Here is a 12,887-nt window from a genome sequence, read left to right on the forward strand (position 1 = left end):
AAAGCTCAGAGACGTTTGCACTCGGAAGACTTCGGCGCGTCGGTTCACTCGAGTTTGCTGCCTGACAAACACCTGGCAAGGGAACATTTTCGTATCGATCTTGTTTTGTTGCAGAAGAGTTTTCGTGGAAATAAGCAAATCGGGATCGTCGTCGTGGCCGATTTTTCAAAAGTCCTTTTGATCTGCATCGAGAGATTGAGAAAACGAGGGATCTCAAGGAACTATCTGAAATCTAGTTTAAGAGTGAGTGGTTTCACGATCCGATGGATCATCGGGCGAGAGTGCATCGAGGGAAGAGTTATCGCAATTTCTCACGTGTGTTTGCGTCTCACCAAGGACACGTTGCGCGAATCGCATTGCTAAAAATAATATAATCCGCCCTCTGCTCCCTTCCTCGATCCGATATATTTCTCCAACGCGTTTAAGCGGCTCAGCATCTCGAGGAAAATCGAGGATGGCCAAATATTCGTAAGAGACGAGAGTAGCTCGATGATTTAACTCCGCTTGGAAGAAGATGGGCATTTTTGGAATGCATTTCTTCATCCGTTTCCTCCTCAACATTCGTCGTTACAATGCGCATGATTTGAGCGAGATAAAACGTCAAAGCGCAATGATTCAACGAGGGTCAGTAAATATTTGCGGTCTTCCGATCTTCTCGTTGTGACATTTCGCTCTTTTTTTCTTCCAACAACTCGGGCGTTAAATCGTGAAACTCGATCGTCCGTGGAGCAGAATTTGATCGAGTCCCGTCAGCCAATTTCGTTCTGAATGATTTTTTCTCGCCGTTGCTCCTCGGATCGTAAAATACTCGATTTTGTAAAGAGAATGAGGAGATCCGGCGACTCGATCGTCGTCACGTTTGGCTTCACGTTGAAAAATGCCAGGGCGCGAAACAATCCGTTTGGAAAAATGTTGACTTGGTCTAAGTCTTATTTGGCTTGGTCATTACGACTGAGTCATCGGGCTCGCTGCTCTTTATACCGTCGCAAAGTGTCTCGAGGGCGTCTGCCAGTCACATCCTAAATTTGGTTACCTTACGAACGGGATTGTATTACGCGCGTGGGATATTCTAATATTTCGTGGAGTTTAAGGGGAAGAGAGAGAGAGAGAGAGAGAGAGAGAGCTTGCGGGAAGGAGAAAAAGGGAGGACGAGAAGGAGAGAAGAGGAGCTTTACATCGTCGCTTCGTCGGGGGATGTAGAATCGGAGAGACGAAAGCGGAATATTCGAGAGACGGAGCGAGTGAGAACGAGGAAGGAGTTGAGCGGGACGGAGAGAAAAGAAGGAAACGCGAGGGCTCTTCTCTCCGGTAACGCGAGCAAGAACTAGGCCATCATCTCCGTGTTAAGACTCCGGGCTTGAGCGCAAGCTCTTCTCATTTCTATAATATCCTACATACTCATTCTCAACGAGGACCAACAACCAGAGCTTTAAGGTAACTCCTGTACTGCATGCTAGTCAAACGAGTGCTAAATTTTCAAAACGCTTTTAGACCAAGTTTAACGTACCGATTAAATGTATTGTTAGTGGATTTGTGTTACAGCATATCTTATTAAGATGTAAAGATATAAAAAACGCTAGTTTTGCAAAAGCATCAACCGATAAATGCAAATTTCCACGCTGACACATTTTCACTGGTATTTTTCAAAGAATTATCTGCGTTTTTTCATCGATTTCATTGCAACCAGTCTCATTTTGTTCGTCAACCGGTCCTCTATGAATCGACCGTGTAGTTGTTTTTTTTTAACTTGATCGTTTCACTGTTGCATTTAACTGTTGATTGAGTGAAAAAGCTTTTTTATTCATAATTTCTGAAGGAATGAGTTTGAAGGAAAATCTACGTGGCGAATTCGTAGAGGATCGGTTGAGGAACAAAATGAGACTTGGTGCAATAAAATCGGTTAAAAAATACAGACGATTATTTGAAAAATAGCTGTGAAAATGTGTCATCATGGAAATTCGCATCTATCAGTTGATAGTTTTGCAAAACTATCATTTTCAATATTTTTTCACGTTAATAAAATATGCTTGAATACATATCTACCAATAATAAGTTTAATCGGTACGTTGAACTTGGTCTGAAAGCGTTTTGAAAATTTAGCGCTCATTTGACTAGCATGCAGTACAGGAGTTACCTTAAACGAGCTTTCACAGTTATCCAGAATCATGAGGCTTTTCCTGGCGTTGACGATCAGCTTTATCTAGGAAACTTCCAAACGCGTAGAAAGTCTTTCCGCGTGAGCTTTTTATGTTTTGGCTTTTCAAAGGCTGGAGAAACTTTGATTTTTTTTTCAACACCAAGAAAATGGTTGTTGGCACTGAAATTTTGATGAAAGTTCCCTCGGTGTTTCCCACGCTGAGAATAAAAATCGTTGCAACGAGTAAATGTCTTTAGTTGATATTTTTACTGCTTAATCTAATTAACATTCGCTTGGGATAAGTTAGGAATAGTTCATTTATTCGAATCTCCAAATTTTTGTTTATGTGAATTAAACAAACGAGTGAAACCAAATCTTTTGTTCGAAGAACCCGAAACGTTTGTTTATTTCAACTTTATTTGCGTACACTTTTATCATATGTTTATTTGAATATCAAGTACTGAGGTATCCAAACGGTTTTTTTGAGAATGCTAGACATTTTGTGAATCGACTCGTATACTGGTCGGTTCAATATCACCCAAAATTTGTTTAAATGTATTATTGTATTAGCCAATACGATTTGTGCAAAATAACAAATAGTTTTGATAGTCGAATTTTTTTTCGTGTAGCTTAACCAAAGCTTATCGATGACGAACCAAATCAATAGTCCATACAAATGTCTACCTCGAAAAAAAAGTTCAGTATATTTTATATCATTTTGTTAATTCAGCTGAAGGTTTTTTTACCACAACACAATCTGAGAAGATTCAAAATACAATTATTTTCGTAGCAACGAAATATGACGTTAGAGTAATCCACGTATCGTCACACAATTCTCAATTTTGTTAATTCAAATAGCTATCTATTTAAATCATTATCTGAAAATGCTGTGAAATTTAATTAATATTTTATCGTGCGTAAGGGAATAAATATTTTAGTTAAATTGAACATTTTTCAAGTGTTTCAACCAAATTGTTTTGTCAGTGCAGAATCTACGCAGTGATTCAATTCGCGAAGTAACAAAAACATAAATTGATTCTAAAAATTAAAAAAATGTTTTGACGTCTGATGGAGGGTAGAATATGAAAATAGGCATTTTTTCTGATGCTCGAATTCCTGTAAAATATTAACGGAGTGAAGAAATCAATCACGTTGTTAATAAAATTAAATTTTATCCTGTTTCTGGAATCTAGTTTAGATTTGATTCGCTGGCAGAATTTTCATTCGATACTTACCCCCAAAATATCTTCATTTCAACTCGAATTTGCTTTTGTCTAATTCAATTCGTGGGCTATTGAAGAGTTCATCGATTCCTCAAATCCATTTTAATCAGTAATGCATCCTCAGTTCGACTCCTACTTTCCTCATTATTCAAACGAATTCACATTCTTCATAGAAAGCTTAATTTATAATTGAACCCTCTCGCGTAATTTTGCAGCTTGTGCGGCTCCACGATTATCGACGTATGATTTTCATTTACGAATATTTCAGATAGCTATGAAATTATCAAAAGGCTACCGTGGAAAAACGGGAAAAGGAAGCGCAAGCTGCTTTCAATCATGTAACCTTACCGAATTGTTAAATTTCCATATTTTCTCCTCGCGAAGCATGAGCAGGTTATCGGATTTTGTCAGGACCGGAAGCTATGCTCAGCAAATCTAATAATATTACGTGTATGTAGCGGATGCAAGAGTCTTACTTCCTGCACGATTCCAGTGGAAGGAGCTTGTGGATAATTTTGATTGAAACTAAATAAATCGAAGGTGGCTTTATTCCATTGCAGAGGCAGATGTGTCCGCGTGCGTCTTACATTCGCCTCAAACATTGTTTTTGCACGAATCGTTCAAAGCAGATCGAGCGATTCGGTTGAGCTTCCGGTTGAGGGATGAAACTTTTTTGGTAACACAAGGGGGCGCATGTGTTGGTGAATGTGCTTCGGGCTGGTTGATGGATATCTCGGAGTCATTCACCCTGGCAGTGTCAGAGAGTGCCATGACCCGGATGACATATATCTGTACGCGCATCAAGAAAGAAAAGGAAGAGAGAGAAGGAGAATCAAGGCAAAAATATCTTCGCGAGAGCCGCAGATGAGAAACCAAAAAGACAATTGGTGCGAAGTAATAGAGAATGAAATTTATTTCATTCATTCGTACGTTTGTCGTCACTCTTTTACACGCGACTCTGTTTTTGGAATAAAAAAAAAGCACTTTCATCCCATCGCTAATCGAATATGAATTAATTTGGCGACCATCGCTCGCACGGGTCAAGGTAGATCATGCCCGAAGGATCGTATTTTATGGGTGTCTAAATTGCATCGATTTTTACTCCCTAATTAAAGATATAATCACTTTAAATTGACGTCAGTGTTATTAAGGAGGGTGGCTACGTTCGTCAAAATGATAAGAAATTGATCAAATTTGGTGACAATGTTCTTCAACATCAAGTGCGAAGACACCATTTTTTTCAAAATTTTCTTCTGCTTAGTTATCGAGTAATTACGCATTAAAGCAGATTTCTTATGCCCGGAATGTATACCTATATATATGGAAATGCAATGCTTATACACGCGTGAACTTTAGTGATTAATTACTCGATAACTGTACAGAAGAAAAATCTTAAAAAATTTGTATTGTCAAATTTGGCACTAAAGAATATGTTCACTAAATTTTATAAAATTCTTATCATTTTGAAATTTTTAATCTATTTAACATGATTTAGCATGGCAACATTGTATCGTCGCTAGCCACCCTCCTTAATTCGAAATTGTAAACAAATTTTTTCAACTTATCTTTTGGCGAATAAAAACACAAAGGGAAATGGATCAAGAATAAAGTATTTAGAAAGAGACAGAAAGCTGTGGCAGGAATGGGCCAAGCGAAGAAGAAACAAAATGCCGAAATAAGCAAATGCGACGTTGTACGAGTGCTCATTACCAATCTCGTTCAATCTTTAACGTAATATATTTTTAGTACTAGTAAGACAATCGTCTCGAATTTTTTGCAAACCTTCATTGTTATTGTGTACTTTTTTCATGAATTTTGTAAGCAGCGTTCATTCGTTTTATAAAAAGATAAACGATTTTTTACGCATAGTCCCCGCACCCCTGTGTATTTTTCTTTGTATTTAAGCACGTTTATCTCAATAACCAATAAGACGAGCCCTTTAAAATTTGACACGCGTGTCAGTCGACCAGCCATTTAAACTCTGTGTAAATTTAAAGACTTTCTCAAGAAAATCGTTTCGTGCATGAACTACTTAAATTACTCTATTTCGCGCATCGAATCTCGTGATTTATTATTTCGAAATTGCCTTTTATTTGAAAAAAAAAAAATCGGATCCGCATACACGTAATAAAGAAAAACTTATCCTTTCGATTTTCTACCACAAACGTGCAGACTTTTACGCCAGATATAACGCTCGGACCGAGTTATTGCGATTGAATTGAGAAGAGGGGAGGGAGGCCCACCGTGTTGTGTTGAGCTCTTTCCACAAGAGAGCTTTCCATGCAGTTTGCTGTTTACCCCACGTCGGGAACAGCAATAAAACTCGAGCCCTCGACTCTGGTACATCTGCATAACGTTTCCGCAACCATCGAACGTTATATTCTCACCCTTTTCGACGCATCTAGTTTTCTATCTGTTTACGCGTGTGTTTGTGTATTCGTATACATAAATTCTCATCGCTATCTCTCGTTATATTCGAATATCGAGTTAAACCAAAATTTCGTACTTCCTGCCGATATAAATGATACGATTGCGAAGCAACTTCAAAATTTACTCGAATTTGCAAAGGCTGTTTTTAAGCTAGTGCTCTCGGCAGGGCGTTCTTTCATTTTCGATTAAAAATTCTCTTCAAATGAAATAACAAATTCCACAATAATCTCACTACTCTTCCACATATTTTTCATTTTCTACTACCGCTCATATGAATAACAAAGTCCCAAAACTACAAAATTTCGTCCACTTAATGTTTCTCCAAAAAATTTCACTGCAACTTCTCAAACGGCTGCATGCTTCAGAAGTCACCCATCCGAGTGCTGGCTTCACTCGAGCTGCTTATCTCCCCTGCGATTCACCCGAAAATATGTAGCATGCTCTCATTTAAGGTGATCCATCAGTTTCGCGAGTGCGAGCGAGACAGCTGCAAAATGGTTGCACGATTAACTCGGACGTTCTTAATTTTTTGGAAAAATAAAATGAGTAAATGAACTTTAATGAGAACTCACATTTTCCTTCAGATATCAAGCTACTCGGAATAAACCGTACAGCAGGATTTTTACCGACCGAACAACCGATCGATCACCTCAAGGGCTCTCATCAGACGTTGATCGAAATAGAAAAACATTTTCTCGATAAAATTTAAAATCAACATCGAATGTTTGGTAGCGGGTCTCGTAAAATGGTAAAAACATTGTTATCGATATAGCCATAAGGTCGAGCCGAGAAGTTCCATATTGTCACGAGGCCTCGAGAATTAATCTTCACACGGGGAATTCCTCGGGGATGAGGAATAGAAATAAGGGAGCAAAGTGTACGTTCGTTACAAGTGGTGTGTTTTTGTGTACACGAGAGAGAGAGAGAGCGAGAGAAGACCAAAAGCCTGTTTCGCAGGGGTGGCAATATTGGCCCAACGTTCGTACTCCCGCGTGTCGTCGAGTCCCTCAGGAATTCTATGTGTACTTATTGTTAGTCCTGTCGTGGTAGGAACATACCAAGCGAGTATTTCATGGGAGGAAAAGACTCGGGACGAAAACCCGAAGGATTTCGCGATCCTCGATCTGAGTTGTCCCAAGGCTTCTGGCTCCCAGAATTATAAAATCTCAAACCGAGTAATGACTAAGCTTATTTCGATCTCGAATCTCGTTTCGATCAAAGATTATAGAAAATTTGTAAATTTATGTGTGCGCTTATAGAATCGTTGTACAACTTAAATTCGTGATGGAATGAAATTATTACTGAGATTAATCCACTTTTGGTGAATTCGTCAGAGAATCAGTTTTACATAAATATGGGAGAATCAAACTTTAAGCATGTTCGATTTGATTTGAAAGTCGAAGTAACGGTAATAATATAACGTTGTAATTATTAAGGGGGATTGAAAATTGACGATGAATCGAATCAACTGAGAATCCAATCGAGTGAAAAAATAATTGTTCTCTAAAGACCTTTTTCTAATGATCAATTATTCATTTAAATTTTATAAATTTAATTTATTTATTATTTTTTTTATATTTGTAATCATATAATTTATAATTAAATAATAATAAATAATTAGCACTAATTACGAGCGTCCCAAGCGTACAAAATTGTCCAAAAAAAGCATGAAACTGAGAAGTAAACGTTGACGTTTGTCCTGCTTTGGTGCAAGAACGAATGCAGGTTCCGCCGAAACTCAGTGTCACCGTACATAAGTGACATTAAATCAGTTTTCCATCAGAAGCATTACGAAAAAAATTCTCAAGCGATATTTCTGTGAGAACGTAAGTGCTTCATGGATGATTCATTGAAGTTATAAACGGAGTCACAATACACTCTAATTATTTAATGAGTCAATGACTGGCTCTTGCACCTGACGCGAGAGAAAAATTTGCGAGTTATTCTCGCGATCAGAAGCGAATTTGGCAAGCGCAGCGATCGCCAGCGCAGCAGGGAGAAAATAAAAAGAGATAAAAGCTCGCATATCGAGGAGCAAGCCGCGAGCGAGATGAGCATAATTCGTGTTCGCTGGACGAGCTATCGTATAAAATAGCTGACCCCCAGCTGTCGTTTCTTCGTAATGTATATCACACTCTATAGACAGCTGAAGTATGAGCCACACGAATAAGAATCGCACATGTAAAATAGAATTGCGAAGTATAGTCGTACCCTCATCATCGAGGACCGGTTATGACCGCGAGAAAATTTTTAAAGTATACGCCGCAGAGCAGGAACGCGGGAACGAAATCGAGCGCAAAAATCTACTATTAATATCCGGTTTCTCCAAAAATATCTCTCTTTTATGGTAACTACGAAATCCTGAAATTTGCGCTGAAAAAGGATAATTTTCTCTGTTAGAGAAAAAATGTCTAAAAATAAATTGGCTGAAATTGAAAAACCAAGAAACACCAATTAACGTAGTTCATGCACGAAACGATTTCGTTGAGAAAGTCTTTAAATTTACACAGAGTTTAAATGGCTGGTCGACTGGCACGCGTGTCAAATTTTAAAGGGCTCGTCTTATTGGTTATTGAGATAAACGTGCTTAAATATGAAGAAAAATACACAGGGGTGCGGGGACTATGCGTGAAAAATCGTTTATCTTTTTATAAAACGAATGAACGCTTCTTACGAAGTTCATGAAGGTTTGCGAAAAAATTCGAGACGATTGTCTTACTAGTAATAAAAAAAAGATAATTGAAAAAAGATAATAATTAAAGATTGAACGAAATTGATAATGAGCACTCGTACAACGTCACATTTGCTTATTTCAAGCAAGATATTTAAATCTTTAATCGGGGAGTAAAAATCGATCCAATTTAGACACGCATAAAATACAATCCTTCGGGCATGATCTACCTTAACAAGAGTTCAAGCGATTCGTAAATATTTCCTGCTAATTTTCAAATACTTTCGACACTATTTGGAGATTTCGTCAAATATTTGAGGAGCACTTGCATGACATAAGATAAAAATGTTCGTGCACTCGAATCAGTACGAGCTGTAAAAACAAAATTTTTCACTTTACCTCTCATGCTTTTGAACCCAAAACAAAATGATTCCTAACGATCCAATCAGCCACCGAAATTTCCTAAATTTCCATAACTTTTTCCCCTCTGAACAATCAATAAGATTCCCACAATGCCACATAAAATTTTCCCAATTCCCCTGCACTCGTTTCTCCCCTCATCGACGTACAGACGTTAAAAAAGTCGTCGCCGAACACAGATCAAAATATAAGAAAATGGCAAATATCGTTACAAGAGTTCGGGTCACAATAATTTTGTGTTTTTTCATCAACATCGCGAAGACACAACGGCAAGTGGCTCGGTTTGTCGAACCGCTTTTATTCATTCAGCGGTATCGGTGTAAATTTTGCATTTTAATGCAATCTAACAACTCCGGTCTCTCTATCAGCATTCTCCCTTGGTTCGTTCTAATTTTGGATTTATCCGAAGAGCCCGTTTCCCCTTTCCTCTCACCTACACCTACCCTGCATCCACGGGAAGTTGCATTATTGAAGCGCTTCATGTTCCAAAGCTCCGATGCTATTTTCCCTCGGTAGTTTGCCTCTTCTCCTCCGTGTATACACGAGTCATACGTACACAGATGCAGTAAAAGCAGTGCTTCGATTCTCAAAATGATCGATTATTTTGGGCACACTGAAGATTTTCCACGCGATACGAAGACGATTACGAGCGTCGTGAGACCCGATTATTTCACGACTGAATAAACTACCTCTCTCCCCTTAATTCTGCTTCGTTACGTATTTTCTCCGCGGCGCAACATTTATCGACGGTGCGTAACACGCGGGCACCGTGTGTTCGTGGCCAGAAATCTTGAGTAGATCCTCGAATAATAATGGCCTCGTGTGAAAAGAGACGAAGAGAAGCAGACGATTTTTAAGGGGAGGGCGCGAAGAAAGGATTATGATAGCGAGTGCTGCCGCCACTTCCAGCCAGCCTGTAGCCGAGATCACGAGAATTAATCTAAATATAAAGTGCCTCTTCTTCCGTCTTTACCATCTTCTGTGCGTGCATACCGTGGAAATCGGAGACGCCCGCACCGGTAAAAGTGCAATGATCCGTCGCTTACCATCTCCGCGCGCTCTGCCCACACGATACAAACTTATGTCTGCTGCCTAAGCACACAATTCAAACACGTTATGAGTTTTAATGGCGACGATAAAAGGCACCCCAAAAATGATCAATTTTTCCCCTGGTAGATTAAATTTTTTTAAACAAAATTTTCAATCGATAATCGATCGAATCAATGCAACGAATAAAATTGTCAAAGCTTTTTATTCGCCAGTGTTTCACTTATTTTTTCGAGCAAAATTAAGGATTCGATAACAAACTCCGCTACCAAGATCCTCGAGGAATGAAAATGTTTGATCGACTCTGTACGTTTTTACGCGCGTGAATACGAGAGCGCGTGTATCGAAAAGCTCGCGAGCCGCTTCTCAATAACACATTGCTCGTGTACGAACGATCTTTGGCCGTGTGTCGAGGGACAACGTGCTCTACGAAATAAATGCAACTACAGAGACGGTGCAACGGTCCCGAGCAGCGTATTCGCGCGAAGGGTCAGCGATACCGGGGAATTCCGATGAGTTACGCGCAACATTTCCGGCCTCTGAAAATCTCAACGCGTCGCAACTTTCACCCAAATTTCCGAGGCCCGCTCGTCGCTCCGTTTTTCAATGATTTTAGTACCATTCACATATATTCTTACGAGTTCCCCAGGTTGGAAGACGCTTCAGAATGCTGGGCGTATAATTATATTATACCCAGGTAATAGAAAATTCATTTATTTGATTATCAAACACGCTTAATGCGTCCGAAAACTAGGAATACATGCAAAAAAGTTTTTCGTAACACTAAGTGAAATAAAGAAAATCAAGTATTCGATCGGGCAGAAATTTGGTTGATTTACCGAATACAATATACTGAACTTTATTTTAAGGTAGACATTTGCATGGACAACTGGTTTGGTTCGTCATCGATAAGATTTTGTTAAGCTGCGTGAAACGATTTGTTATTTTGCAAAAATCCTGTTGGATTAGCAATAATAAATTTCAACAAATTTTGAGTCGTATTGAACCGATCCGTACGATTCGATTTACAAAATATTGATCATCTCAACAAAACCGTTTGGACACTTCAGTTCTTGATATTCAAATAAATAGATAAAGGTGTATGTAAATTAAGTAGAAATAAACAAATGTTTCGAGTTTTTCGAACAAGATAATTGGTTTCACTCGCTTAGGTAATTCGCATGAACAAAAATTCAGTGATTCGAACAGATGAACTTTATTTACCGCAAGCGGATGTTAGTTAAATCAAGCAACGAAAATATCAACTAAGGACATTCAGTTGTTGCAATGATTTTGTTTTTCCCAGTGTATTAGTAACTTTGCAATTTTGCTCCGATTTTTATGCTCGTTCGTTAATTTGCTGATGAGGCACAGAATCATGAATTTCTGTGTCATCAAAGTTTGTCGAATCAGCAAAAGTTCTTGCTCCTTCGTGCTGTGGAGGAGCTCTTCGAACCTCGCTCAATTTCTCGTGTTATGTCTATCGCGTCGCGTGTGCAACGCCGAAGTTTGATTTCTCAGTCTGGTTATCGTCTCCAAAGAAATACGCTTCGAGTCGAAATATTTAATCGATAAATGCATGTTCTCGAATCTCAAGATTCGAGAAAAAATGATCAGCCTCATGACTCTGACGGTTTGACTCTCATCGAATCATTGCTCGGAGCGAGTTAGCAGCAAAGTTTCCGTGTGAGCCTCCACTTCCATAGCCCTGCGGATTTAAGCACTTTTTCTCTGCAAACTACCCGCTTTTTATGTACTCCGACGTATAGTACACGCCTCGATATTAGAGAGGGAGGACTAGCGTACGTGTAAAAGATCCACCAAGACGCGCGAGAAAACCGGAGACTCGAAATAGAATTTTGAGCAAGTTTCTATTAATAGCGGATGAGTGCGTGCCGCCGTCTTCTCTCTCCGTCGTTCTTTCCTGCTTATTAGACACCACGTAATAGTAACGACTTCCATCTCTCCTCGTCCCGCTATTTTTCCAATCGTATTTCTCGTTCGAGTGCCGCGTATTCGACCCCCTGCACATTTTCAAGTTCTTTGTATCTACCTGCTCAAGTTTTCTCGCTCTCGTGACTCTTCTTTGGCAGGGGAAAGCGAGGCTTCGAGAATCTCAACGCCCCGACGCATCGTTGCACTTTTTCTCTTCGCGCTCGCCACCGCGATTGTATCATTCCCGTAGCTCGAGTTGGAAAAAACGAAAAACTTTCGCATTCGTTTTATCGAGCTTTTCAGACTTTTTCCGATTCCTCGATTTTCCAGCGGGTGCTGCTGCAACAAATCATCGAAATTCGTACTAATCAGTCCGCTCCCCGGAAGTCCGGAGAACAACATCAGAAAATTCGTCTCCGCGAAAACAAATGTAAAATGATAAAAATTTGCTCATCCCCTTCGAACAAGAATTTTTATTCTCTTCCCCAGAAAATTCAGTTTCCTTCTCCCGCTGCTTCGACTACCCTCGACTCCAACGGTCCCGCATTTCCGTGAAGAAGAATCCGCTGCCCAGTGTTCCGGGTCGGAGCCATGGACTCGAGATCGAGCGCGCTTAAAAAAAAAGTTAGATTGGAAGAAAAAAATTCATCTGACAAAAATACCTTTGATAGTGTAATAAATTTCCTCTCAAGGGGGAATCCCCTGAACTTTGCTCGTTCCGTGTCGCACTCATGTGCCTCGTTCCCTCTCTTCGTCCCAGCCCGCCCTTCTATCGCTCTTCGGTGGCGGCCCTTCGCCGCTGCGCCCTCCGGCAGCTCGCGAGCTTCTCGTCCTATCGGGAGCGCCGCTCGTGGGTCTCGCTCTTTTTCCCTCACACACATTTTTCCTCGTCCCTCGACACCCACCCGACCCGAGCTCCCATCGAAGACACCGGGTGCCCTTCGCTCTCACCTTCCACCCCGCGACCTCCGCTCTTCCTCGTCAGCGTCTCTCTTTTTCCCTCCTTCCCGTGCAGTGCGCCCGT

The 12,887-nt window shown here is 40.0% G+C and overlaps 1 long non-coding RNA gene across 1 annotated transcript; it reads right to left on the reverse strand.

Annotated features, from left to right (window-relative positions):
* Window positions 1-10,626: 10,626 nt before the first annotated feature.
* Window positions 10,627-12,815, reverse strand: LOC122405983 (uncharacterized). The gene is made up of 2 exons (XR_006259858.1): window positions 12,526-12,815; window positions 10,627-12,199 (listed from the first exon to the last, which is right to left on the reverse strand). It is a non-coding gene; the product is annotated as an uncharacterized lncRNA (long non-coding RNA).
* Window positions 12,816-12,887: the final 72 nt, after the last annotated feature.

Source organism: Venturia canescens, chromosome 2 (genome assembly GCF_019457755.1).
Source record: "Venturia canescens isolate UGA chromosome 2, ASM1945775v1, whole genome shotgun sequence".
NCBI lineage: Eukaryota > Metazoa > Arthropoda > Insecta > Hymenoptera > Ichneumonidae > Venturia > Venturia canescens.